The sequence below is a fragment of the Eurosta solidaginis genome, chromosome X, assembly GCF_040869045.1.
Source record: "Eurosta solidaginis isolate ZX-2024a chromosome X, ASM4086904v1, whole genome shotgun sequence".
In the NCBI taxonomy this organism is placed as follows: domain Eukaryota; kingdom Metazoa; phylum Arthropoda; class Insecta; order Diptera; family Tephritidae; genus Eurosta; species Eurosta solidaginis.
The window spans coordinates 210,136,396-210,163,618 of record NC_090324.1 but is presented as its reverse complement, the minus strand read 5'-3'; positions in this window follow the sequence as shown (position 1 = coordinate 210,163,618).

Genomic DNA, 27,223 nt, shown 5'->3' with positions numbered 1-27,223 from the left:
GCTTGTGGATTAATATACACATAAAAACTTACCATCTGCAAACATAAAATCGATTCTATCTTGCTTGGTTCAGTAGATATGGACACTTATCCCTTTTAGTCGATTAACCCCACCCAGTATGACATAGAAATTGAGCCGTTAGCGACAGAACCTTGGATCAGTTTGTGGATTAATATGCACATAAAAACCTACCATCTGCAAAAATAAATTCGATTCTATCTTGCTTGGTTCAATAGATATGTATACTTATCCCTTTTAGTCGGTTAACCCCACACACTATAACGTAGAAATTGAACCGGTAACGATAGAAGCTTAGATCAGCTTGTGGATTAATATACACATAAAAACCTACCATCTGCGAAAAAAAAATCGATTCTATCTTGCTTGGTTCCATAGATGTGGATACTTTTCCCTTTTAGTCGGTTACTTTGATGTAGAAATTGAACCGTTAACGATAGAACCTTGTATCAGCTTGCGCATTAATATACACATAAAAACCTACCATCTGCAAAAATAAAATCCATTCTATCTTGCTTGGTTCAATAGATATGGACACTTATCCCTTTTAGTCGGTTAACCCCATCCATTATGACGTAGAAATTGAACCGTTAGCTATAGAACCTTGTACCAGCTTGTGGATTAATATACACATAAACCTACCATCTGCAAAAATAAATTCGATTCTATCTTGCTTGGTTCAATAGATATGTATACTTATCCCTTTTAGCCGGTTAACCCGACACACTATAACGTAGAAATTGAACCGTTAACGATAGAAGCTTAGATCTGCTTGTGGATTAATATACACATAAAAACCTACCATCTGCAAAAATAAATTCGATTCTATCTTGCTTGGTTCAATAGATATCTATACTTATCCCTTTTAGTCGGTTAACCCCACCCACTATAACGTAGAAATTGAACCGTTAACGATGGAAGCTTAGATCAGCTTGTGGATTAATATACACATCTACCATCTGGAAAAACAAAATCGATTCTATCTTGCTTGGTTCAATAGATCTGGACACTTGTCCCTTTTAGTCGGTTAACCCCACCCACAATAGATATGGACACTTATCCCTTTTAGTGGGTTAACCCCATCCACTTTGGCGTAGAAATTGAACCGTTAAAGATAGAACATTGTATCAGCTTGTAGATTTATATACACATAAAAACCTATCATCTGCAAAAACAAAATTGATTCTATCTTGCTTGGTTCAATAGATATGGATACTTATCCCTTTTAGTCGGTTAACCCCATCCACTTTGACGTATAAATTGAACCGTTAACGACAGAAGCTTGGATCAGCTTGTGGATTAATACACACATAAAAACCTATCATCTGAAAAACAAAATCGATTCTATCTTGCTTGGTTCAATAGATATGGACACTTATCCCTTTTTGTAGGTTAACCCCATCCACTTTGGCGTAGAAATTGAACCATTAAAGATAGAGCCTTAGATGAGCTTTTGGATTAATATACACATAAAAACCTACCATCTGCAAAAATAAATTCGATTCTATCTTTCTTGGTTCAATAGATATGGACACTTTTCCTTTTTAGTCGGTTAACCCCATCCACAATAGATATGGATACATATCCCTTTTAGTCGGTTAATTTGATGTAGAAAGTAAACCGTTAACGATAGAACATTGTATCAGCTTGTGGATTAATATACACATAAAAACCTATCATCTGAAAAACAAAATCGGTTCTATCTTGCTTGGTTCAATAGATATGGACACTTATCCCTTTTAGTAGGTTAACCCCATCCACTTTGGCGTAGAAATTGAACCATTAAAGATAGAGCCTTAGATGAGCTTTTGGATTAATATACACATAAAAACCTACCATCTGCAAAAATAAATTCGATTCTATCTTTCTTGGTTCAATAGATATGGACACTTTTCCCTTTTAGTCGGTTAACCCCACCCAGTATGACGTAGAAATTGAACCGTTAGCGACAGAAGCTTGGATCAGCTTGTGGATTAATACACACATAAAAACCTATCATCTGAAAAACAAAATCGATTCTATCTTGCTTGGTTCAATAGATATGGACACTTATCCCTTTTAGTAGGTTAACCCCATCCACCTTGACGTAGAAATTGAACCGTTAACGATAGAACCTTGTTCCAGCTTGTGGATTAATATACACATAAAAACCTACCATCTGCAAACATAAAATCGATTCTATCTTGCTTGGTTCAGTAGATATGGACACTTATCCCTTTTAGTCGATTAACCCCACCCAGTATGACATAGAAATTGAACCGTTAGCGACAGAACTTGGGATCAGCTTGTGGATTAATATACACATAAAAACCTATCATCTGCAGAAACAAAATCGATTATATCTTGCTTGATTCAATAGATATGGACACTTATCCCTTTTAGTCGGTTAACCCCACCCACTATGACGTAGAAATTGAACCATAACAGATAGAACCTTGGATCAGCTTGTGGATTAATATACACATAAAAACCTACCATCTGCAAAAATAAATTCGATTCTATCTTTCTTGGTTCAATAGATATGGACACTTTTCCCTTTTAGTCGGTTAACCCCACCCAGTATGACGTAGAAATTGAACCGTTAGCGACAGAAGCTTGGATCAGCTTGTGGATTAATACACACATAAAAACCTATCATCTGAAAAACAAAATCGATTCTATCTTGCTTGGTTCAATAGATATGGACACTTATCCCTTTTAGTAGGTTAACCCCATCCACTTTGGCGTAGAAATTGAACCATTAAAGATAGAGCCTTAGATGAGCTTTTGGATTAATATACACATAAAAACCTACCATCTGCAAAAATAAATTCGATTCTATCTTTCTTGGTTCAATAGATATGGACACTTTTCCTTTTTAGTCGGTTAACCCCATCCACAATAGATATGGATACATATCCCTTTTAGTCGGTTAATTTGATGTAGAAAGTAAACCGTTAACGATAGAACATTGTATCAGCTTGTGGATTAATATACACATAAAAACCTATCATCTGCAAAAACAAAATCGATTCTATCTTGCTTGGTTCAATAGATATGGGCACTTATCCCCTCTAGTCGGTTAACCCCACCCAGTATGACGTGGAAATCGAACCGTTAGCGATAGAACATTGGATCAGCTTGTGGATTAATATGCACATAAAAACCTACCATTTGCAAAAATAAATTCGATTCTATCTTGCTTGGTTCAATAGATATGTATACTTATCCCTTTTAGTCGGTTAACCCCACCCACTATAACGTAGAAATTGAACCGTTAACGATAGAACCTTAAATCAGCTTTTGGATTAATACACACATAAAAACCTACCATCTGCAAAAACAAAATCGATTCTATCTTGCTTGGTTCAATAGATATGGACACTTATCCCTTTTAGAACCTTGTTTCAGCTTGTGGATTAATATACACATAAAAACCTACCATCTGCAAAAATAAAATCGATTCTATCTTGCTTGGTTCAATAGATATGGACACTTATCCCTTTTAGTCGGTTGACCCCACCCACTATGACGTAGAAATTGAACCATTAAAGATAGAGCCTTGGATCAGCTTGTGGATTAATATACACATAAAAACCTATCATCTGCAGAAACAAAATCGATTAGATCTTGCTTGGTTCAATAGATATGGACACTTATCCCTTTTAGTCGGTTAACAACATCCACCTTGACGTAGAAATTGAACCGTTAACAATAGAACCTTGTTTCAGCTTGTGGATTAATATACACATAAAAACCTACCATCTGCAAAAATAAAATCGATTCTATCTTGCTTGGTTCAATAGATATGGACACGTATCCCTTTTAGTCGGTTAGCCCCATCCAGTATGACGTAGAAATTGAACCGTTAGCGACAGAACCTGGAACCAGCTTGTGGATTAATATACACATAAAAACCTATCATCTGAAAAACAAAATCGATTCTATCTTGCTTGGTTCAATAGATATGGACACTTATCCCTTTTAGTCGGTTAACAATTTCCACCTTGACGTAGAAATTGAACCGTTAACGATAGAACCTTGTTTCAGCTTGTGGATTAATATACACATAAAAACCTACCATCTGCAAAAATAAAATCGATTCTATCTTGCTTGGTTCAGTAGATATGGACACTTATCCCTTTTAGTCGGTTACTTTGAAGTAGAAATTAAACCGTTAACGATAGAACCTTGTATCAGCTTGTGGATTAATATACACATAAAAACCTACCATCTGCAAAAATAAAATCGATTCTATCTTGCTTGGTTCAATAGATATGGACACGTATCCCTTTTAGTCGGTTAACCCCATCCAGTATGACGTAGAAATTGAACCGTTAGCGACAGAACCTGGAACCAGCTTGTGGATTAATATACACATAAAAACCTATCATCTGAAAAACAAAATCGATTCTATCTTGCTTGGTTCAATAGATATGGACACTTATCCCTTTTAGTCGGTTAACCCCATCCACCTTGACGTAGAAATTGAACCGTTAACGATAGAACCTTGTTCCAGCTTGTGGATTAATATACACATAAAAACCTACCATCTGCAAACATAAAATCGATTCTATCTTGCTTGGTTCAGTAGATATGGACACTTATCCCTTTTAGTCGATTAACCCCACCCAGTATGACATAGAAATTGAACCGTTAGCGACAGAACTTGGGATCAGCTTGTGGATTAATATACACATAAAAACCTATCATCTGCAGAAACAAAATCGATTATATCTTGCTTGATTCAATAGATATGGACACTTATCCCTTTTAGTCGGTTAACCCCACCCACTATGACGTAGAAATTGAACCATAACAGATAGAACCTTGGATCAGCTTGTGGATTAATATACACATAAAAACCTACCATCTGTAAAAATAAATTCGATTCTATCTTGATTGGTTCAATAGATAATAATACTTGTCCCTTTTAGTCGGTTAACCCCACCCACTATAACGTAGAAATTGAACCGTTAACGATATAAGCTTATATCAGCTTGTGGATTAATATACACATAAAAACCTACCATCTGCAAAAACAAAATCGATTCTATCTTGCTTGGTTCAATAGATATGGACACTTATCCCTTTTAGTCGGTTACTTTGATGTAGAAATTAAACCGTTAACGATAGAACATTGTATCAGCTTGTGGATTAATATACACATAAAAACCTATCATCCGCAAAAACAAAATCGATTCTATCTTGCTTGGTTCAATAGATATGGGCACTTATCCCCTCTAGTCGGTTAACCCCACCCAGTATGACGTGGAAATCGAACCGTTAGCGATAGAACATTGGATCAGCTTGTGGATTAATATGCACATAAAAACCTACCATTTGCAAAAATAAATTCGATTCTATTTTGCTTGGTTCAATAGATATGTATACTTATCCCTTTTAGTCGGTTAACCCCACCCACTATAACGTAGAAATTGAACCGTTAACGATGGAAGCTTAGATCAGCTTGTGGATTAATATACACATCTACCATCTGGAAAAACAAAATCGATTCTATCTTGCTTGGTTCAATAGATCTGGACACTTGTCCCTTTTAGTCGGTTAACCCCACCCACAATAGATATGGACACTTATCCCTTTTAGTGGGTTAACCTATCATCTGCAGAAACAAAATCGATTATATCTTGCTTGGTTCAATAGATATGGACACTTATCCCATTTAGTCGGTTAACCCCACCCACTATGACGTAGAAATTGAACCATTAAAGATAGAACCTTGGATCAGCTTGTGGATTAATATACACATAAAAACCTACCATCTGTAAAAATAAATTCGATTCTATCTTGCTTGGTTCAATAGATAATAATACTTGTCCCTTTTAGTCGGTTAACCCCACCCACTATAACGTAGAAATTGAACCGTTAACGATATAAGCTTATATCAGCTTGTGGATTAATATACACATAAAAACTTACCATCTGCAAACATAAAATCGATTCTATCTTGCTTGGTTCAGTAGATATGGACACTTATCCCTTTTAGTCGATTAACCCCACCCAGTATGACATAGAAATTGAGCCGTTAGCGACAGAACCTTGGATCAGTTTGTGGATTAATATGCACATAAAAACCTACCATCTGCAAAAATAAATTCGATTCTATCTTGCTTGGTTCAATAGATATGTATACTTATCCCTTTTAGTCGGTTAACCCCACACACTATAACGTAGAAATTGAACCGGTAACGATAGAAGCTTAGATCAGCTTGTGGATTAATATACACATAAAAACCTACCATCTGCGAAAAAAAAATCGATTCTATCTTGCTTGGTTCCATAGATGTGGATACTTTTCCCTTTTAGTCGGTTACTTTGATGTAGAAATTGAACCGTTAACGATAGAACCTTGTATCAGCTTGCGCATTAATATACACATAAAAACCTACCATCTGCAAAAATAAAATCCATTCTATCTTGCTTGGTTCAATAGATATGGACACTTATCCCTTTTAGTCGGTTAACCCCATCCATTATGACGTAGAAATTGAACCGTTAGCTATAGAACCTTGTACCAGCTTGTGGATTAATATACATATAAACCTACCATCTGCAAAAATAAATTCGATTCTATCTTGCTTGGTTCAATAGATATGTATACTTATCCCTTTTAGCCGGTTAACCCCACACACTATAACGTAGAAATTGAACCGTTAACGATAGAAGCTTAGATCTGCTTGTGGATTAATATACACATAAAAACCTACCATCTGCAAAAATAAATTCGATTCTATCTTGCTTGGTTCAATAGATATCTATACTTATCCCTTTTAGTCGGTTAACCCCACCCACTATAACGTAGAAATTGAACCGTTAACGATGGAAGCTTAGATCAGCTTGTGGATTAATATACACATCTACCATCTGGAAAAACAAAATCGATTCTATCTTGCTTGGTTCAATAGATCTGGACACTTGTCCCTTTTAGTCGGTTAACCCCACCCACAATAGATATGGACACTTATCCCTTTTAGTGGGTTAACCCCATCCACTTTGGCGTAGAAATTGAACCGTTAAAGATAGAACATTGTATCAGCTTGTAGATTTATATACACATAAAAACCTATCATCTGCAAAAACAAAATTGATTCTATCTTGCTTGGTTCAATAGATATGGATACTTATCCCTTTTAGTCGGTTAACCCCATCCACTTTGACGTATAAATTGAACCGTTAACGACAGAAGCTTGGATCAGCTTGTGGATTAATACACACATAAAAACCTATCATCTGAAAAACAAAATCGATTCTATCTTGCTTGGTTCAATAGATATGGACACTTATCCCTTTTTGTAGGTTAACCCCATCCACTTTGGCGTAGAAATTGAACCATTAAAGATAGAGCCTTAGATGAGCTTTTGGATTAATATACACATAAAAACCTACCATCTGCAAAAATAAATTCGATTCTATCTTTCTTGGTTCAATAGATATGGACACTTTTCCTTTTTAGTCGGTTAACCCCATCCACAATAGATATGGATACATATCCCTTTTAGTCGGTTAATTTGATGTAGAAAGTAAACCGTTAACGATAGAACATTGTATCAGCTTGTGGATTAATATACACATAAAAACCTATCATCTGAAAAACAAAATCGATTCTATCTTGCTTGGTTCAATAGATATGGACACTTATCCCTTTTAGTAGGTTAACCCCATCCACTTTGGCGTAGAAATTGAACCATTAAAGATAGAGCCTTAGATGAGCTTTTGGATTAATATACACATAAAAACCTACCATCTGCAAAAATAAATTCGATTCTATCTTTCTTGGTTCAATAGATATGGACACTTTTCCCTTTTAGTCGGTTAACCCCACCCAGTATGACGTAGAAATTGAACCGTTAGCGACAGAAGCTTGGATCAGCTTGTGGATTAATACACACATAAAAACCTATCATCTGAAAAACAAAATCGATTCTATCTTGCTTGGTTCAATAGATATGGACACTTATCCCTTTTAGTAGGTTAACCCCATCCACCTTGACGTAGAAATTGAACCGTTAACGATAGAACCTTGTTCCAGCTTGTGGATTAATATACACATAAAAACCTACCATCTGCAAACATAAAATCGATTCTATCTTGCTTGGTTCAGTAGATATGGACACTTATCCCTTTTAGTCGATTAACCCCACCCAGTATGACATAGAAATTGAACCGTTAGCGACAGAACTTGGGATCAGCTTGTGGATTAATATACACATAAAAACCTATCATCTGCAGAAACAAAATCGATTATATCTTGCTTGATTCAATAGATATGGACACTTATCCCTTTTAGTCGGTTAACCCCACCCACTATGACGTAGAAATTGAACCATAACAGATAGAACCTTGGATCAGCTTGTGGATTAATATACACATAAAAACCTACCATCTGCAAAAATAAATTCGATTCTATCTTTCTTGGTTCAATAGATATGGACACTTTTCCCTTTTAGTCGGTTAACCCCACCCAGTATGACGTAGAAATTGAACCGTTAGCGACAGAAGCTTGGATCAGCTTGTGGATTAATACACACATAAAAACCTATCATCTGAAAAACAAAATCGATTCTATCTTGCTTGGTTCAATAGATATGGACACTTATCCCTTTTAGTAGGTTAACCCCATCCACTTTGGCGTAGAAATTGAACCATTAAAGATAGAGCCTTAGATGAGCTTTTGGATTAATATACACATAAAAACCTACCATCTGCAAAAATAAATTCGATTCTATCTTTCTTGGTTCAATAGATATGGACACTTTTCCTTTTTAGTCGGTTAACCCCATCCACAATAGATATGGATACATATCCCTTTTAGTCGGTTAATTTGATGTAGAAAGTAAACCGTTAACGATAGAACATTGTATCAGCTTGTGGATTAATATACACATAAAAACCTATCATCTGCAAAAACAAAATCGATTCTATCTTGCTTGGTTCAATAGATATGGGCACTTATCCCCTCTAGTCGGTTAACCCCACCCAGTATGACGTGGAAATCGAACCGTTAGCGATAGAACATTGGATCAGCTTGTGGATTAATATGCACATAAAAACCTACCATTTGCAAAAATAAATTCGATTCTATCTTGCTTGGTTCAATAGATATGTATACTTATCCCTTTTAGTCGGTTAACCCCACCCACTATAACGTAGAAATTGAACCGTTAACGATAGAACCTTAAATCAGCTTTTGGATTAATACACACATAAAAACCTACCATCTGCAAAAACAAAATCGATTCTATCTTGCTTGGTTCAATAGATATGGACACTTATCCCTTTTAGAACCTTGTTTCAGCTTGTGGATTAATATACACATAAAAACCTACCATCTGCAAAAATAAAATCGATTCTATCTTGCTTGGTTCAATAGATATGGACACTTATCCCTTTTAGTCGGTTGACCCCACCCACTATGACGTAGAAATTGAACCATTAAAGATAGAGCCTTGGATCAGCTTGTGGATTAATATACACATAAAAACCTATCATCTGCAGAAACAAAATCGATTAGATCTTGCTTGGTTCAATAGATATGGACACTTATCCCTTTTAGTCGGTTAACAACATCCACCTTGACGTAGAAATTGAACCGTTAACAATAGAACCTTGTTTCAGCTTGTGGATTAATATACACATAAAAACCTACCATCTGCAAAAATAAAATCGATTCTATCTTGCTTGGTTCAATAGATATGGACACGTATCCCTTTTAGTCGGTTAGCCCCATCCAGTATGACGTAGAAATTGAACCGTTAGCGACAGAACCTGGAACCAGCTTGTGGATTAATATACACATAAAAACCTATCATCTGAAAAACAAAATCGATTCTATCTTGCTTGGTTCAATAGATATGGACACTTATCCCTTTTAGTCGGTTAACCCCATCCACCTTGACGTAGAAATTGAACCGTTAACGATAGAACCTTGTTCCAGCTTGTGGTTTAATATACACATAAAAACCTACCATCTGCAAACATAAAATCGATTCTATCTTGCTTGGTTCAGTAGATATGGACACTTATCCCTTTTAGTCGATTAACCCCACCCAGTATGACATAGAAATTGAACCGTTAGCGACAGAACTTGGGATCAGCTTGTGGATTAATATACACATAAAAACCTATCATCTGCAGAAACAAAATCGATTATATCTTGCTTGATTCAATAGATATGGACACTTATCCCTTTTAGTCGGTTAACCCCACCCACTATGACGTAGAAATTGAACCATAAAAGATAGAACCTTGGATCAGCTTGTGGATTAATATACACATAAAAACCAACCATCTGTAAAAATAAATTCGATTCTATCTTGATTGGTTCAATAGATAATAATACTTGTCCCTTTTAGCCGGTTAACCCCACCCACTATAACGTAGAAATTGAACCATTAACGATATAAGCTTATATCAGCTTGTGGATTAATATACACATAAAAAACTACCATCTGCAAAAACAAAATCGATTCTATCTTGCTTGGTTCAATAGATATGGACACTTATCCCTTTTAGTCGGTTACTTTGATGTAGAAATTAAACCGTTAACGATAGAACATTGTATCAGCTTGTGGATTAATATACACATAAAACCTATCATCCGCAAAAACAAAATCGATTCTATCTTGCTTGGTTCAATAGATATGGGCACTTATCCCCTCTAGTCGGTTAACCCCACCCAGTATGACGTGGAAATCGAACCGTTAGCGATAGAACATTGGATCAGCTTGTGGATTAATATGCACATAAAAACCTACCATTTGCAAAAATAAATTCGATTCTATCTTGCTTGGTTCAATAGATATGTATACTTATCCCTTTTAGTCGGTTAACCCCACCCACTATAACGTAGAAATTGAACCGTTAACGATAGAACCTTAAATCAGCTTTTGGATTAATACACATATAAAAACCTACCATCTGCAAGAACAAAATCGATTCTATCTTGCTTGGTTCAATAGATATGGACACTTATCCCTTTTAGTCGGATAACCCCACCCAGTATGACGTAGAAATTGAACCGTTAGCGACAGAACCTTGAATCAGCTTGTGGATTAATATACATATAACAACCTATCATCTGCAGAAACAAAATCGATTCTATCTTGCTTGGTTCAATAGATATCGACACTTGTCCCTTTTAGTCGGTTAACCCCACTCAGTATGACGTAGAAATTGAACTGTTAACGACAGAACCTTGTATCAGCTTGTGGATTAATATACACATAAAAACCTATCATCTGCAAAAATAAAATCGATCCTATCTTGCTTGGTTCAATAGATATGGACACTTATCCCTTTTAGTCGGTTAACCCCACCCAGTGCGACGTAGAAATTGAACCGTTAGCGACAGAGCCTTGGGTCAGCTTGTGGATTAATATACACATAAAAACTTATCATCTGAAAAACAAAATCGATTATATCTTGCTGGGTTCAATAGATATGTATACTTATCCCTTTTAGTCGGTTAACCCCACCCACTATGACGTAGAAATTGAACCATTAAAGATAGAGCCTTGGATCAGCTTGTGGATTAATATACACATAAAAGCCTATCATCTGCAGAAACAAACTCGATTATGTTTTGCTTGGTTCAATAGATATGGACACTTATCCCTTTTAGTCGGTTAACCCCACCCACAATAGATGTGGACACTTATACCTTTTAGTCGGTTAACCCCATCCTCCTTGACGTAGAAATTGAACCGTTAACGATAGAACCTTGTTTCAGCTTGTGGATTAATATACACATAAAAACCTACCACCTGCAAAAATAAAATCGATTCTATCTTGCTTGGTTCAATAGATATGGATACTTATCCCTTTTAGTCGGTTAACCCCACCCACTATGACGTAGAAATTGAACCATTAAAGATAGAGCCTTGGATCAGCTTGTGGAATAATGTACACATAAAAACCTATCATCTGCAGAAACAAAATCGATTAGATCTTGCTTGGTTCAATAGATATGGACACTTATCCCTTTTAGTCGGTTAACAACATCCAGCTTGACGTAGAAATTGAACCGTTAACGATAGAACCTTGTTTCAGCTTGTGGATTAATATACACATAAAAACCTACCATCTGCAAAAATAAAATCGATTCTATCTTGCTTGGTTCAGTAGATATGGACACTTATCCCTTTTAGTCGGTTACTTTGAAGTAGAAATTAAACCGTTAACGATAGAACCTTGTATCAGCTTGTGGATTAATATACACATAAAAACCTACCATCTGCAAACATAAAATCGATTCTATCTTGCTTGGTTCAGTAGATATGGACACTTATCCCTTTTAGTCGGTTAACCCCACCCAGTACGACGTAGAAATTGAACCGTTAGCGACAGAGCCTTGGATCAGCTTGTGGATTAATATACACATAAAAACTTATCATCTGAAAAACAAAATCGATTATATCTTGCTTGGTTCAATAGATATGTATACTTATCCCTTTTAGTCGGTTAACCCCACCCACTATGACGTAGAAATTGAACCATTAAAGATAGAGCCTTGGATCAGCTTGTGGATTAATATACACATAAAAACCTACCATCTGCAAAAATAAAATCGATTCTATCTTGCTTGGTTCAATAGATATGGACAATTATCCCTTTTAGTCGGTTAACCCCACCCACTATGACGTAGAAATTGAACCATTAAAGATAGAGCCTTGGATCAGCTTGTGGATTAATATACACATAAAAACCTATCATCTGCAGAAACAAAATCGATTAGATCTTGCTTGGTTCAATAGATATGGACACTTATCCCTTTTAGTCGGTTAACAACATCCACCTTGACGTAGAAATTGAACCGTTAACGATAGAACCTTGTTTCAGTTTGTGGATTAATATACACATAAAAACCTACCATCTGAAAAAATAAAATCGATTCTGTCTTGCTTGGTTCAGTAGATATGGACACTTATCCCTTTTAGTCGGTTAACAACATCCACCTTGACGTAGAAATTGAACTGTTAACGATAGAACCTTGTTTCAGCTTGTGGATTAATATACACATAAAAACCTACCATCTGCAAAAATAAAATCGATTCTATCTGCTTGGTTCAATAGATATGGACACTTATCCCTTTTAGTCGGTTAACCGCATCCAGTATGACGTAGAAATTGAACCGTTAGCGACAGAACCTGGGACCAGCTTGTGGATTAATATACACATAAAACCTATCATCTGAAAAACAAAATCGATTCTATCTTGCTTGGTTCAATACATATGGACACTTATCCCTTTTAGTCGGTTAACCCCACCCACTATGACGTAGAAATTGAACCATTAAAGATAGAGCCTTGGATCAGCTTGTGGATTAATATACACATAAAAACCTATCCTCTGCAGAAAGAAAATCGATTATATCTTGCTTGGTTCAATAGATATGGACACTTATCCCTTTTAGTCGGTCAACCCCATCCACCTTGACGTAGAAATTGAACCGTTAACGATAGAACCTTGTTCCAGCTTGTGGATTAATATACATATAAAAACCTACCATCTGCAAACATAAAATCGATTCTGTCTTGCTTGGTTCAGTAGATATGGACACTTATCCCTTTTAGTCGATTAACCCCACCCAGTATGACATAGAAATTGAACCGTTAGCGACAGAACTTGGGATCAGCTTGTGGATTAATATACACATAAAAACCTATCATCTGCAGAAACAAACTCGATTATATTTTGCTTGTTTCAATAGATATGGACACTTATCCCTTTTAGTCGGTTAACCCCACACACTATAACGTAGAAATTGAACCGGTAACGATAGAAGCTTAGATCAGCTTGTGGATTAATATACACATAAAAACCTACCATCTGCGAAAAAAAAATCGATTCTATCTTGCTTGGTTCAATAGATGTGGATACTTTTCCCTTTTAGTCGGTTACTTTGATGTAGAAATTGAACCGTTAACGATAGAACCTTGGATCAGCTTGTGGATTAATATACACATAAAAACCTACCATCTGTAAAAATAAATTCGATTCTATCTTGCTTGGTTCAATAGATAATAATACTTGTCCCTTTTAGTCGGTTAACCCCACCCACTATAACGTAGAAATTGAACCGTTAACGATATAAGCTTATATCAGCTTGTGGATTAATATACACATAAAAACCTATCATCTGCAAAAATAAAATCGATCCTATCTTGCTTGGGTCAATAGATATGGACACTTATCCCTTTTAGTCGGTTAACCCCACCCAGTATGACGTAGAAATTGAACCGTTAGCGACAGAGCCTTGGATCAGCTTGTGGATTAATATACACATAAAAACCTATCATCTGAAAAACAAAATCGATTATATCTTGCTTGGTTCAATAGATATGTATACTTATCCCTTTTAGTCGGTTAACCCCACCCACTATGACGTAGAAATTGAACCATTAAAGATAGAGCCTTGGATCAGCTTGTGGATTAATGTACACATAAAAACCTACCATCTGCAGAAACAAACTCGATTATATTTTGCTTGTTTCAATAGATATGGACACTTATCCCTTTTAGTCGGTTAATCCCACCCACAATAGATATGGACACTTATCCCTTTTAGTCGGTTAACCCCACCCACAATAGATGTGGACACTTATCCCTTTTAGTCGGTTAACCCCATCCTCCTTGACGTAGAAATTGAATCGTTAACGATAGAACCTTGTTTCAGCTTGTGGATTAATATACACATAAAAACCTACCATCTGCAAAAATAAAATCGATTCTATCTTGCTTGGTTCAATAGATATGTATACTTATCCCTTTTAGTCGGTTAACCCCACCCACTATGACGTAGAAATTGAACCATTAAAGATAGAGCCTTGGATCAGCTTGTAGATTAATATACACATAAAAGCCTATCATCTGCAGAAACAAACTCGATTATATTTTGCTTGTTTCAATAGATATGGACACTTATCCCTTTTAGTCGGTTAATCCCACCCACAATAGATATGGACACTTATCCCTTTTAGTCGGTTAACCCCACCCACAATAGATGTGGACACTTATCCCTTTTAGTCGGTTAACCCCATCCTCCTTGACGTAGAAATTGAATCGTTAACGATAGAACCTTGTTTCAGCTTGTGGATTAATATACACATAAAAACCTACCATCTGCAAAAATAAAATCGATTCTATCTTGCTTGGTTCAATAGATATGGATACTTATCCCTTTTAGTCGGTTAACCCCACCCACTATGACGTAGAAATTGAACCATTAAAGATAGAGCCTTGGATCAGCTTGTGGATTAATGTACACATAAAAACCTATCATCTGCAGAAACAAAATCGATTAGATCTTGCTTGGTTCAATAGATATGGACACTTATCCCTTTTAGTCGGTTAACAACATCCAGCTTGACGTAGAAATTGAACCGTTCACGATAGAACCTTGTTTCAGCTTGTGGATTAATATAAAACCTACCATATGCAAAAATAAAATCGATTCTATCTTGCTTGGTTCAGTAGATATGGACACTTATCTCTTTTAGTCGGTTACTTTGAAGTAGAAATTAAACCGTTAACGATAGAACCTTGTATCAGCTTGTGGATTAATATACACATAAAAACCTACCATCTGCAAACATAAAATCGATTCTATCTTGCTTGGTTCAGTAGATATGGACACTTATCCCTTTTAGTCGATTAACCCCACCCAGTATGACATAGAAATTGAACCGTTAGCGACAGAACTTGGGATCTGCTTGTGGATTAATATACACATAAAAACCTACCATCTGCAAAAATAAAATCGATTCTATCTTGCTTGGTTCAGTAGATATGGACACTTATCCCTTTTAGTTGGTTACTTTGAAGTAGAAATTAAACCGTTAACGATAGAACCTTGTATCAGCTTGTGGATTAATATACACATAAAAACCTACCATCTGCAAACATAAAATCGATTCTATCTTGCTTGGTTCAATAGATATGGATACTTATCCCTTTTAGTCGGTTAACCCCACCCACTATGACGTAGAAATTGAACCATTAAAGATAGAGCCTTGGATCAGCTTGTGGATTAATGTACACATAAAAACCTATCATCTGCAGAAACAAAATCGATTAGATCTTGCTTGGTTCAATAGATATGGACACTTATCCCTTTTAGTCGGTTAACAACATCCACCTTGACGTAGAAATTGAACCGTTAACGATAGAACCTTGTTTCAGCTTGTGGATTAATATACACATAAAAACCTACCATCTGCAAAAATAAAATCGATTCTATCTTGCTTGGTTCAACAGATATGGACACGTATCCCTTTTAGTCGGTTAACCCAATCCAGTATGACGTAGAAATTGAACTGTTAGCGACAGAACCTGGAACCAGCTTGTGGATTAATATACACATAAAAACCTATCATCTGAAAAACAAAATCGATTCTATCTTGCTTGGTTCAATAGATATGGACACTTATCCCTTTTAGTCGGTTAACCCCATCCACCTTGACGTAGAAATTGAACCGTTAACGATAGAACCTTGTTCCAGCTTGTGGATTAATATACACATAAAAACCTACCATCTGCAAACATAAAATCGATTCTATCTTGCTTGGTTCAGTAGATATGGACACTTATCCCTTTTAGTCGATTAACCCCACCCAGTATGACATAGAAATTGAACCGTTAGCGACAGAACTTGGGATCAGCTTGTGGATTAATATACGCATAAAAACCTATCATCTGCAGAAACAAAATCGATTATATCTTGCTTGATTCAATAGATATGGACACTTATCCCTTTTAGTCGGTTAACCCCACCCACTATGACGTAGAAATTGAACCATAAAAGATAGAACCTTGGATCAGCTTGTGGATTAATATACACATAAAAACCTACCATCTGTAAAAATAAATTCGATTCTATCTTGCTTGGTTCAATAGATAATAATATTTGTCCCTTTTAGTCGGTTAACCCCACCCACTATAACGTAGAAATTTAACCGTTAACGATATAAGCTTATACCAGCTTGTGGATTAATATACACATAAAAACCTACCATCTGCAAAAACAAAATCGATTCTATCTTGCTTGGTTCAATAGATATGGACACTTATCCCTTTTAGTCGGTTACTTTGATGTAGAAATTAAACCGTTAACGATAGAACATTGTATCAGCTTGTGGATTAATATACACATAAAAACCTATCATCTGCAAAAACAAAATCGATTCTATCTTGCTTGGTTCAATAGATATGGGCACTTATCCCCTCTAGTCGGTTAACCCCTCCCAGTGTGACGTGGAAATCGAACCGTTAGCGAAAGAACATTGGATCAGCTTGTGGATTAATACACACATAAAAACCTACCATCTGCAAAAACAAAATCGATTCTATCTTGCTTGGTTCAATAGATATGGACACTTATCCCTTTTAGTCGGTTACTTTGATGTAGAAATTAAACCGTTAACGATAGAACATTGTATCAGCTTGTGGATTAATATACACATAAAAACCTATCATCTGCAAAAATAAAATCGATCCTATCTTGCTTGGTTCAATAGATATGGACACTTATCCCTTTTAGTCGGTTAACCCCACCCAGTATGACGTAGAAATTGAACCGTTAGCGACAGAGCCTTGGATCAGCTTGTGGATTAATATACACATAAAAACTTATCATCTGAAAAACAAAATCGATTATATCTTGCTTGGTTCAATAGATATGTATACTTATCCCTTTTAGTCGGTTAACCCCACCCACTATGACGTAGAAATTGAACCATTAAAGATAGAGCCTTGGATCAGCTTGTGGATTAATATACACATAAAAGCCTATCATCTGCAGAAACAAACTCGATTATATTTTGCTTGGTTCAATAGATATGCACACTTATCCCTTTTAGTCGGTTAACCCCACCCACAATAGATGTGGACACTTATACCTTTTAGTCGGTTAACCCCATCCTCCTTGATGTAGAAATTGAACCGTTAACGATAGAACCTTGTTTCAGCTTGTGGATTAATATAAACATAAAAACCTACCATCTGCAAAAATAAAATCGATTCTATCTTGCTTGGTTCAATAGATATGGACACTTATCCCTTTTAGTCGGTTAACCCCACCCGCTATGACGTAGAAATTGAACCATTAAAGATAGAGCCTTGGATCAGCTTGTGGATTAATACACACATAAAAACCTATCATCTGCAGAAACAAAATCGATTAGATCTTGCTTGGTTTAATAGATATGGACACTTATCCCTTTTAGTCGGTTAACAACATCCACCTTGACGTAGAAATTTAACCGTTAACGATAGAGCCTTGTTTAAGCTTGTGGATTAATATACACATAAAAACCTACCATCTGAAAAAATAAAATCGATTCTATCTTGCTTGGTTCAGTAGATATGGACACTTATCCCTTTTAGTCGGTTAACAACATCCACTTTGACGTAGAAATTGAACCGTTAACCATAGAACCTTGTTTCAGCTTGTGGATTAATATACACATAAAAACCTAACATCTGCAAAAATAAAATCGACTATATCTTGCTTGGTTCAATAGATATGGACACTTATCCCTTTTAGTCGGTTAACCGCATCCAGTATGACGTAGAAATTGAACCGTTAGCGACAGAACCTGGGACCAGCTTGTGGATTAATATACACATAAAAACCTATCATCTGAAAAACAAAATCGATTCTATCTTGCTTGGTTCAATACATATGGACACTTATCCCTTTTAGTCGGTTAACCCCACCCACTATGACGTAGAAATTGAACCATTAAAGATAGAGCCTTGGATCAGCTTGTGGATTAATATACACATAAAAGCCTATCCTCTGCAGAAAGAAAATCGATTATATCTTGCTTGGTTCAATAGATATGGACACTTATCCCTTTTAGTCGATTAACCCCACCCAGTATGACATAGAAATTGAACCGTTAGCGACAGAACTTGGGATCAGCTTGCGGATTAATATACACATAAAAACCTATCATCTGCAGAAACAAAATAGATTATATCTTGCTTGGTTCAATAGATATGGACACTTATCCCTTTTAGTCGGTTAACCCCACCCACTATGACGTAGAAATTGAACCATTAAAGATAGAACCTTGGATCAGCTTGTGGATTAATATACACATAAAAACCTACCATCTGTAAAAATAAATTCGATTCTATCTTGCTTGGTTCAATAGATAATAATACTTGTCCCTTTTAGTCGGTTAACCCCACCCACTATAACTTAGAAATTGAACCGTTAACGATATAAGCTTATATCAGCTTGTGGATTAATATACACATAAAAACCAACCATCTGCAAAAACAAAATCGATTCTATCTTGCTTGGTTCAATAGATATGGACACTTATCCCTTTTAGTCGGTTAACAACATCCACCTTGACGTAGAAATTGAACCGTTAACGATAGAACCTTGTTTCAGCTTGTGGATTAATATACACATAAAAACCTACCATCTGCAAAAATAAAATCGATTCTATCTTGCTTGGTTCAATAGATATGGACACTTATCCCTTTTAGTCGGTTAACCCCACCCACTATGACGTAGAAATTGAACCGTTAGCGACAGAACCTGGGACCAGCTTGTGGATTAATATACACATAAAAACCTACCATCTGAAAAAATAAAATCGATTCTATCTTGCTTGGTTCAGTAGATATGGACACTTATCCCTTTTAGTCGGTTAACAACATCCACCTTGACGTAGAAATTGAACCGTTAACGATAGAACCTTGTTTCAGCTTGTGGATTAATATACACATAAAAACCTACCATCTGCAAAAATAAAATCGATTCTATCTTGCTTGGTTCAATAGATATGGACACTTATCCCTTTTAGTCGGTTAACCCCACCCACTATGACGTAGAAATTGAACCGTTAGCGACAGAACCTGGGACCAGCTTGTGGATTAATATACACATAAAAACCTATCATCTGAAAAACAAAATCGATTCTATCTTGCTTGGTTCAATACATATGGACACTTATCCCTTTTAGTCGGTTAACCCCACCCACTATGACGTAGAAATTGAACCATTAAAGAAAGAGCCTTGGATCAGCTTGTGGATTAATATACACATAAAAACCTATCCTCTGCAGAAAGAAAATCGATTATATCTTGCTTGGTTCAATAGATATGGACACTTATCCCTTTTAGTCGGTTAACCCCATCCACCTTGACGTAGAAATTGAACCGTTAACGATAGAACCTTGTTCCAGCTTGTGGATTAATATACACATAAAAACATACCATCTGCAAATATAAAATCGATTCTATCTTGCTTGGTTCAGTAGATATGGACACTTATCCCTTTTAGTCGATTAACCCCACCCAGTATGACATAGAAATTGAACCGTTAGCGACAGAACTTGGGATCAGCTTGTGGATTAATATACACATAAAAACCTATCATCTGCAGAAACAAAATCGATTATATCTTGCTTGGTTCAATAGATATGGACACTTATCCCTTTTAGTCGGTTAACCCCACCCACTATGACGTAGAAATTGAACCATTAAAGATAGAGCCTTGGATCAGCTTGTGGATTAATATACACATAAAAACCTATCCTCTGCAGAAATAAAATCGATTATATCTTGCTTGGTTCAATAGATATGGACACTTATCCCTTTTAGTCGGTTAACCCCATCCACCTTGACGTAGAAATTGAACCGTTAACGATAGAACCTTGTTCCAGCTTGTGGATTAATATACACATAAAAACCTACCATCTGCAAATATAAAATCGATTCTATCTTGCTTGGTTCAGTAGATATGGACACTTATCCCTTTTAGTCGATTAACCCCATCCAGTATGACATAGAAATTGAGCCGTTAGCGACAGAACCTTGGATCAGTTTGTTGATTAATATGCACATAAAAACCTACCCGATTCTATCTTGCTTGGTTCAATAGACATGTATACTTATCCCTTTTAGTCGGTTAACCCCACTATAACGTAGAAATTGAACCGGTAACGATAGAAGCTCAGATCAGCTTGTGGATTAATATACACATAAAAACCTACCATCTGCGAAAAAAAAATCGATTCTATCTTGCTTGGTTCAATAGATGTGGATACTTTTCCCTTTTAGTCGGTTACTTTGATGTAGAAATTGAACCGTTAACGATAGAACCTTGGATCAGCTTGTGGATTAATATACACATAAAAACCTACCATCTGTAAAAATAAATTCGATTCTATCTTGCTTGGTTCAATAGATAATAATACTTGTCCCTTTTAGTCGGTTAACCCCACCCACTATAACGTAGAAATTGAACCGTTAAAGATATAAGCTTATATCAGCTTGTGGATTAATATACACATAAAAACCTACCATCTGCAAAAACAAAATCGATTCTATCTTGCTTGGTTCAATAGATATGGGCACTTATCCCCTCTAGTCGGTTAACCCCACCCAGTGTGACGTGGAAATCGAACCGTTAGCGATAGAACATTGGATCAGCTTGTGGATTAATATGCACATAAAAACCTACCATTTGCAAAAATAAATTCGATTCTATCTTGCTTGGTTCAATAGATATGTATACTTATCCCTTTTAGTCGGTTAACCCCACCCACTATAACGTAGAAATTGAACCGTTAACGATAGAACCTTGTATCAGCTTGTGGATTAATATACACATAAAAACCTATCATCTGCAAAAATAAAATCGATCCTATCTTGCTTGGTTCAATAGATATGGACACTTATCCCTTTTAGTCGGTTAACCCCACCCAGTATGACGTAGAAATTGAACCGTTAGCGACAGAGCCTTGGATCAGCTTGTGGATTAATATACACATAAAAACTTATCATCTGAAAAACAAAATCGATTATATCTTGCTTGGTTCAATAGATATGTATACTTATCCCTTTTAGTCGGTTAACCCCACCCACTATGACGTAGAAATTGAACCATTAAAGATAGAGCCTTGGATCAGCTTGTGGATTAATATACACATAAAAGCCTATCACCTGCAGAAACAAACTCGATTATATTTTGCTTGCTTCAATAGATATGGCCACTTATCCCTTTTAGTCGGTTAACCCCACCCAGTATGACGTAGAAATTGAACCGTTAGCGACAGAGCCTTGGATCAGCTTGTGGATTAATATACACATAAAAACTTATCATCTGAAAAACAAAATCGATTCTATCTTGCTTGGTTCAATAGATATGGGCACTTATCCCCTCTAGTCGGTTAACCCCACCCAGTGTGACGTGGAAATCGAACCGTTAGCGATAGAACATTGGATCAGCTTGTGGATTAATACACATATAAAAACCTACCATCTGCAAAAACAAAATCGATTCTATCTTGCTTGGTTCAATAGATATGGACACTTATCCCTTTTAGTCGGATAACCCAACCCAGTATGACGTAGAAATTGAACCGTTAGCGACAGAACCTTGGATCAGCTTGTGGATTAATATACATATAACAACCTATCATCTGCAGAAACAAAATCGATTCTATCTTGCTTGGTTCAATAGATATCGACACTTGTCCCTTTTAGTCGGTTAACCCCACTCAGTATGACGTAGAAATTGAACTGTTAACGATAGAACCTTGTATCAGCTTGTGGATTAATATACACATAAAAACCTATCATCTGCAAAAATAAAATCGATCCTATCTTGCTTGGTTCAATAGATATGGACACTTATCCCTTTTAGTCGGTTAACCCCACCCAGTATGACGTAGAAATTGAACCGTTAGCGACAGAGCCTTGGATCAGCTTGTGGATTAATATACACATAAAAACTTATCATCTGAAAAACAAAATCGATTATATCTTGCTTGGTTCAATAGATATGTATACTTATCCCTTTTAGTCGGTTAACCCCACCCACTATGACGTAGAAATTGAACCATTAAAGATAGAGCCTTGGATCAGCTTGTGGATTAATATACACATAAAAGCCTATCACCTGCAGAAACAAACTCGATTATATTTTGCTTGCTTCAATAGATATGGACACTTATCCCTTTTAGTCGGTTAACCCCACCCACAATAGATGTGGACACTTATACCTTTTAGTCGGTTAACCACATCCTCCTTGACGTAGAAATTGAACCGTTAACGATAGAACCTTGTTTCAGCTTGTGGATTAATATAAACATAAAAACCTACCATCTGCAAAAATAAAATCGATGCTATCTTGCTTGGTTCAATAGATATGGACACTTATCCCTTTTAGTCGGTTAACCCCACCCACTATGACGTAGAAATTGAACCATTAAAGATAGAGCCTTGGATCAGCTTGTGGATTAATATACACATAAAAACCTATCATCTGCAGAAACAAAATCGATTAGATCTTGCTTGGTTTAATAGATATGGACACTTATCCCTTTTAGTCGGTTAACAACATCAACCTTGACGTAGAAATTGAACCGTTTACGATAGAGCCTTGTTTAAGCTTGTGGATTAATATACACATAAAAACCTACCATCTGAAAAAATAAAATCGATCCTATCTTGCTTGGTTCAGTAGATATGGACACTTATCCCTTTTAGTCGGTTAACAACATCCACCTTGACGTAGAAATTGAACCGTTAACGATTAGAACCTTGTTTCAGCTTGTGGATTAATATATACATAAAAACCTACCATCTGCAAAAATAAAATCGATTCTATCTTGCTTGGTTCAATAGATATGGACACGTATCCCTTTTAGTCGGTTAACCCCATCCAGTATGACGTAGAAATTGAACCGTTAGCGACAGAACCTGGAACCAGCTTGTGGATTAATATACACATAAAAACCTATCATCTGAAAAACAAAATCGATTCTATCTTGCTTGGTTCAATAGATGTGGACACTTATCCCTTTTAGTCGGTTAACCCCATCCACCTTGACGTAGAAATTGAACCGTTAACGATAGAACCTTGTTCCAGCTTTTGGATTAATATACACATAAAAACCTACTATCTGCAAACATAAATTCGATTCTATCTTGCTTGGTTCAGTAGATATGGACACTTATCCCTTTTAGTCGATTAACCCCACCCAGTATGACATAGAAATTGAACCGTTAGCGACAGAACTTGGGATCAGCTTGTGGATTAATATACACATAAAAACCTATCATCTGCAGAAACAAAATCGATTATATCTTGCTTGATTCAATAGATATGGACACTGATCCCTTTTAGTCGGTTAACCCCACCCAATATGACGTAGAAATTGAACCATAAAAGATAGAACCTTGGATCAGCTTGTGGATTAATATACACATAAAAACCTACCATCTGTAAAAATAAATTCGATTCTATCTTGCTTGGTTCAATAGATAATAATACTTGTCCCTTTTAGGCGGTTAACCCAACCCACTATAACGTAGAAATTGAACCGTTAACGATATAAGCTTATATCAGCTTGTGGATTAATATACACATAAAAACCTACCATCTGCAAAAACAAAATCGATTCTATCTTGCTTGGTTTAATAGATATGGGCACTTATCCCCTCTAGTCGGTTAACCCCACCCAGTGTGACGTGGAAATCGAACCGTTAGCGATAGAACATTGGATCAGCTTGTGGATTAATATGCACATAAAAACCTACCATTTGCAAAAATAAATTCGATTCTATCTTGCTTGGTTCAATAGATATGTATACTTATCCCTTTTAGTCGGTTAACCCCACCCACTATAACGTAGAAATTGAACTGTTAACGATAGAACCTTAAATCAGCTTTTGGATTAATACACATATAAAAACCTACCATCTGCAAAAACAAAATCGATTCTATCTTGCTTGGTTCAATAGATATGGACACTTATCCCTTTTAGTCGGATAACCCGACCCAGTATGACGTAGAAATTGAACCGTTAGCGACAGAACCTTGGATCAGCTTGTGGATTAATATACATATAACAACCTATCATCTGCAGAAACAAAATCGATTCCATCTTTCTTGGTTCAATAGATATCGACACTTGTCCCTTTTAGTCGGTTAACCCCACTCATTGAACTGTTAACGATAGAACCTTGTATCAGCTTGTGGATTAATATACACATAAAAACCTATCATCTGCAAAAATAAAATCGATCCTCTCTTGCTTGGTTCAATAGATATGGACACTTATCCCTTTTAGTCGGTTAACCCCACCCAGTATGACGTAGAAATTGAACCGTTAGGACAGAGCCTTGGATCAGCTTGTGGATTAATATACACATAAAAACTTATCATCTGAAAAACAAAATCGATTATATCTTGCTTGGTTCAATAGATAATAATACTTGTCCCTTTTAGTCGGTTAACCCCACCCACTATAACGTAGAAATTGAACCGTTAAAGATATAAGCTTATATCAGCTTGTGGATTAATATACACATAAAAACCTACCATCTGCAAAAACAAAATCGATTCTATCTTGCTTGGTTCAATAGATATGGGCACTTATCCCCTCTAGTCGGTTAACCCCACCCAGTGTGACGTGGAAATCGAACCGTTAGCGATAGAACATTGGATCAGCTTGTGGATTAATATGCACATAAAAACCTACCATTTGCAAAAATAAATTCGATTCTATCTTGCTTGGTTCAATAGATATGTATACTTATCCCTTTTAGTCGGTTAACCCCACCCACTATAACGTAGAAATTGAACCGTTAACGATAGAACCTTAAATCAGCTTTTGGATTAATACACATATAAAAACCTACCATCTGCAAAAACAAAATCGATTCTATCTTGCTTGGTTCAATAGATATGGACACTTATCCCTTTTAGTCGGATAACCCAACCCAGTATGACGTAGAAATTGAACCGTTAGCGACAGAACCTTGGATCAGCTTGTGGATTAATATACATATAACAACCTATCATCTGCAGAAACAAAATCGATTCTATCTTGCTTGGTTCAATAGATATCGACACTTGTCCCTTTTAGTCGGTTAACCCCACTCAGTATGACGTAGAAATTGAACTGTTAACGATAGAACCTTGTATCAGCTTGTGGATTAATATACACATAAAAACCTATCATCTGCAAAAATAAAATCGATCCTATCTTGCTTGGTTCAATAGATATGGACACTTATCCCTTTTAGTCGGTTAACCCCACCCAGTATGACGTAGAAATTGAACCGTTAGCGACAGAGCCTTGGATCAGCTTGTGGATTAATATACACATAAAAACTTATCATCTGAAAAACAAAATCGATTATATCTTGCTTGGTTCAATAGATATGTATACTTATCCCTTTTAGTCGGTTAACCCCACCCACTATGACGTAGAAATTGAACCATTAAAGATAGAGCCTTGGATCAGCTTGTGGATTAATATACACATAAAAGCCTATCACCTGCAGAAACAAACTCGATTATATTTTGCTTGCTTCAATAGATATGGACACTTATCCCTTTTAGTCGGTTAACCCCACCCACAATAGATGTGGACACTTATACCTTTTAGTCGGTTAACCCCATCCTCCTTGACGTAGAAATTGAACCGTTAACGATAGAACCTTGTTTCAGCTTGTGGATTAATATAAACATAAAAACCTACCATCTGCAAAAATAAAATCGATGCTATCTTGCTTGGTTCAATAGATATGGACACTTATCCCTTTTAGTCGGTTAACCCCACCCACTATGACGTAGAAATTGAACCATTAAAGATAGAGCCTTGGATCAGCTTGTGGATTAATATACACATAAAAACCTATCATCTGCAGAAACAAAATCGATTAGATCTTGCTTGGTTTAATAGATATGGACACTTATCCCTTTTAGTCGGTTAACAACATCAACCTTGACGTAGAAATTGAACCGTTTACGATAGAGCCTTGTTTAAGCTTGTGGATTAATATACACATAAAAACCTACCATCTGAAAAAATAAAATCGATTCTATCTTGCTTGGTTCAGTAGATATGGACACTTATCCCTTTTAGTCGGTTAACAACATCCACCTTGACGTAGAAATTGAACCGTTAACGATTAGAACCTTGTTTCAGCTTGTGGATTAATATATACATAAAAACCTACCATCTGCAAAAATAAAATCGATTCTATCTTGCTTGGTTCAATAGATATGGACACGTATCCCTTTTAGTCGGTTAACCCCATCCAGTATGACGTAGAAATTGAACCGTTAGCGACAGAACCTGGAACCAGCTTGTGGATTAATATACACATAAAAACCTATCATCTGAAAAACAAAATCGATTCTATCTTGCTTGGTTCAATAGATGTGGA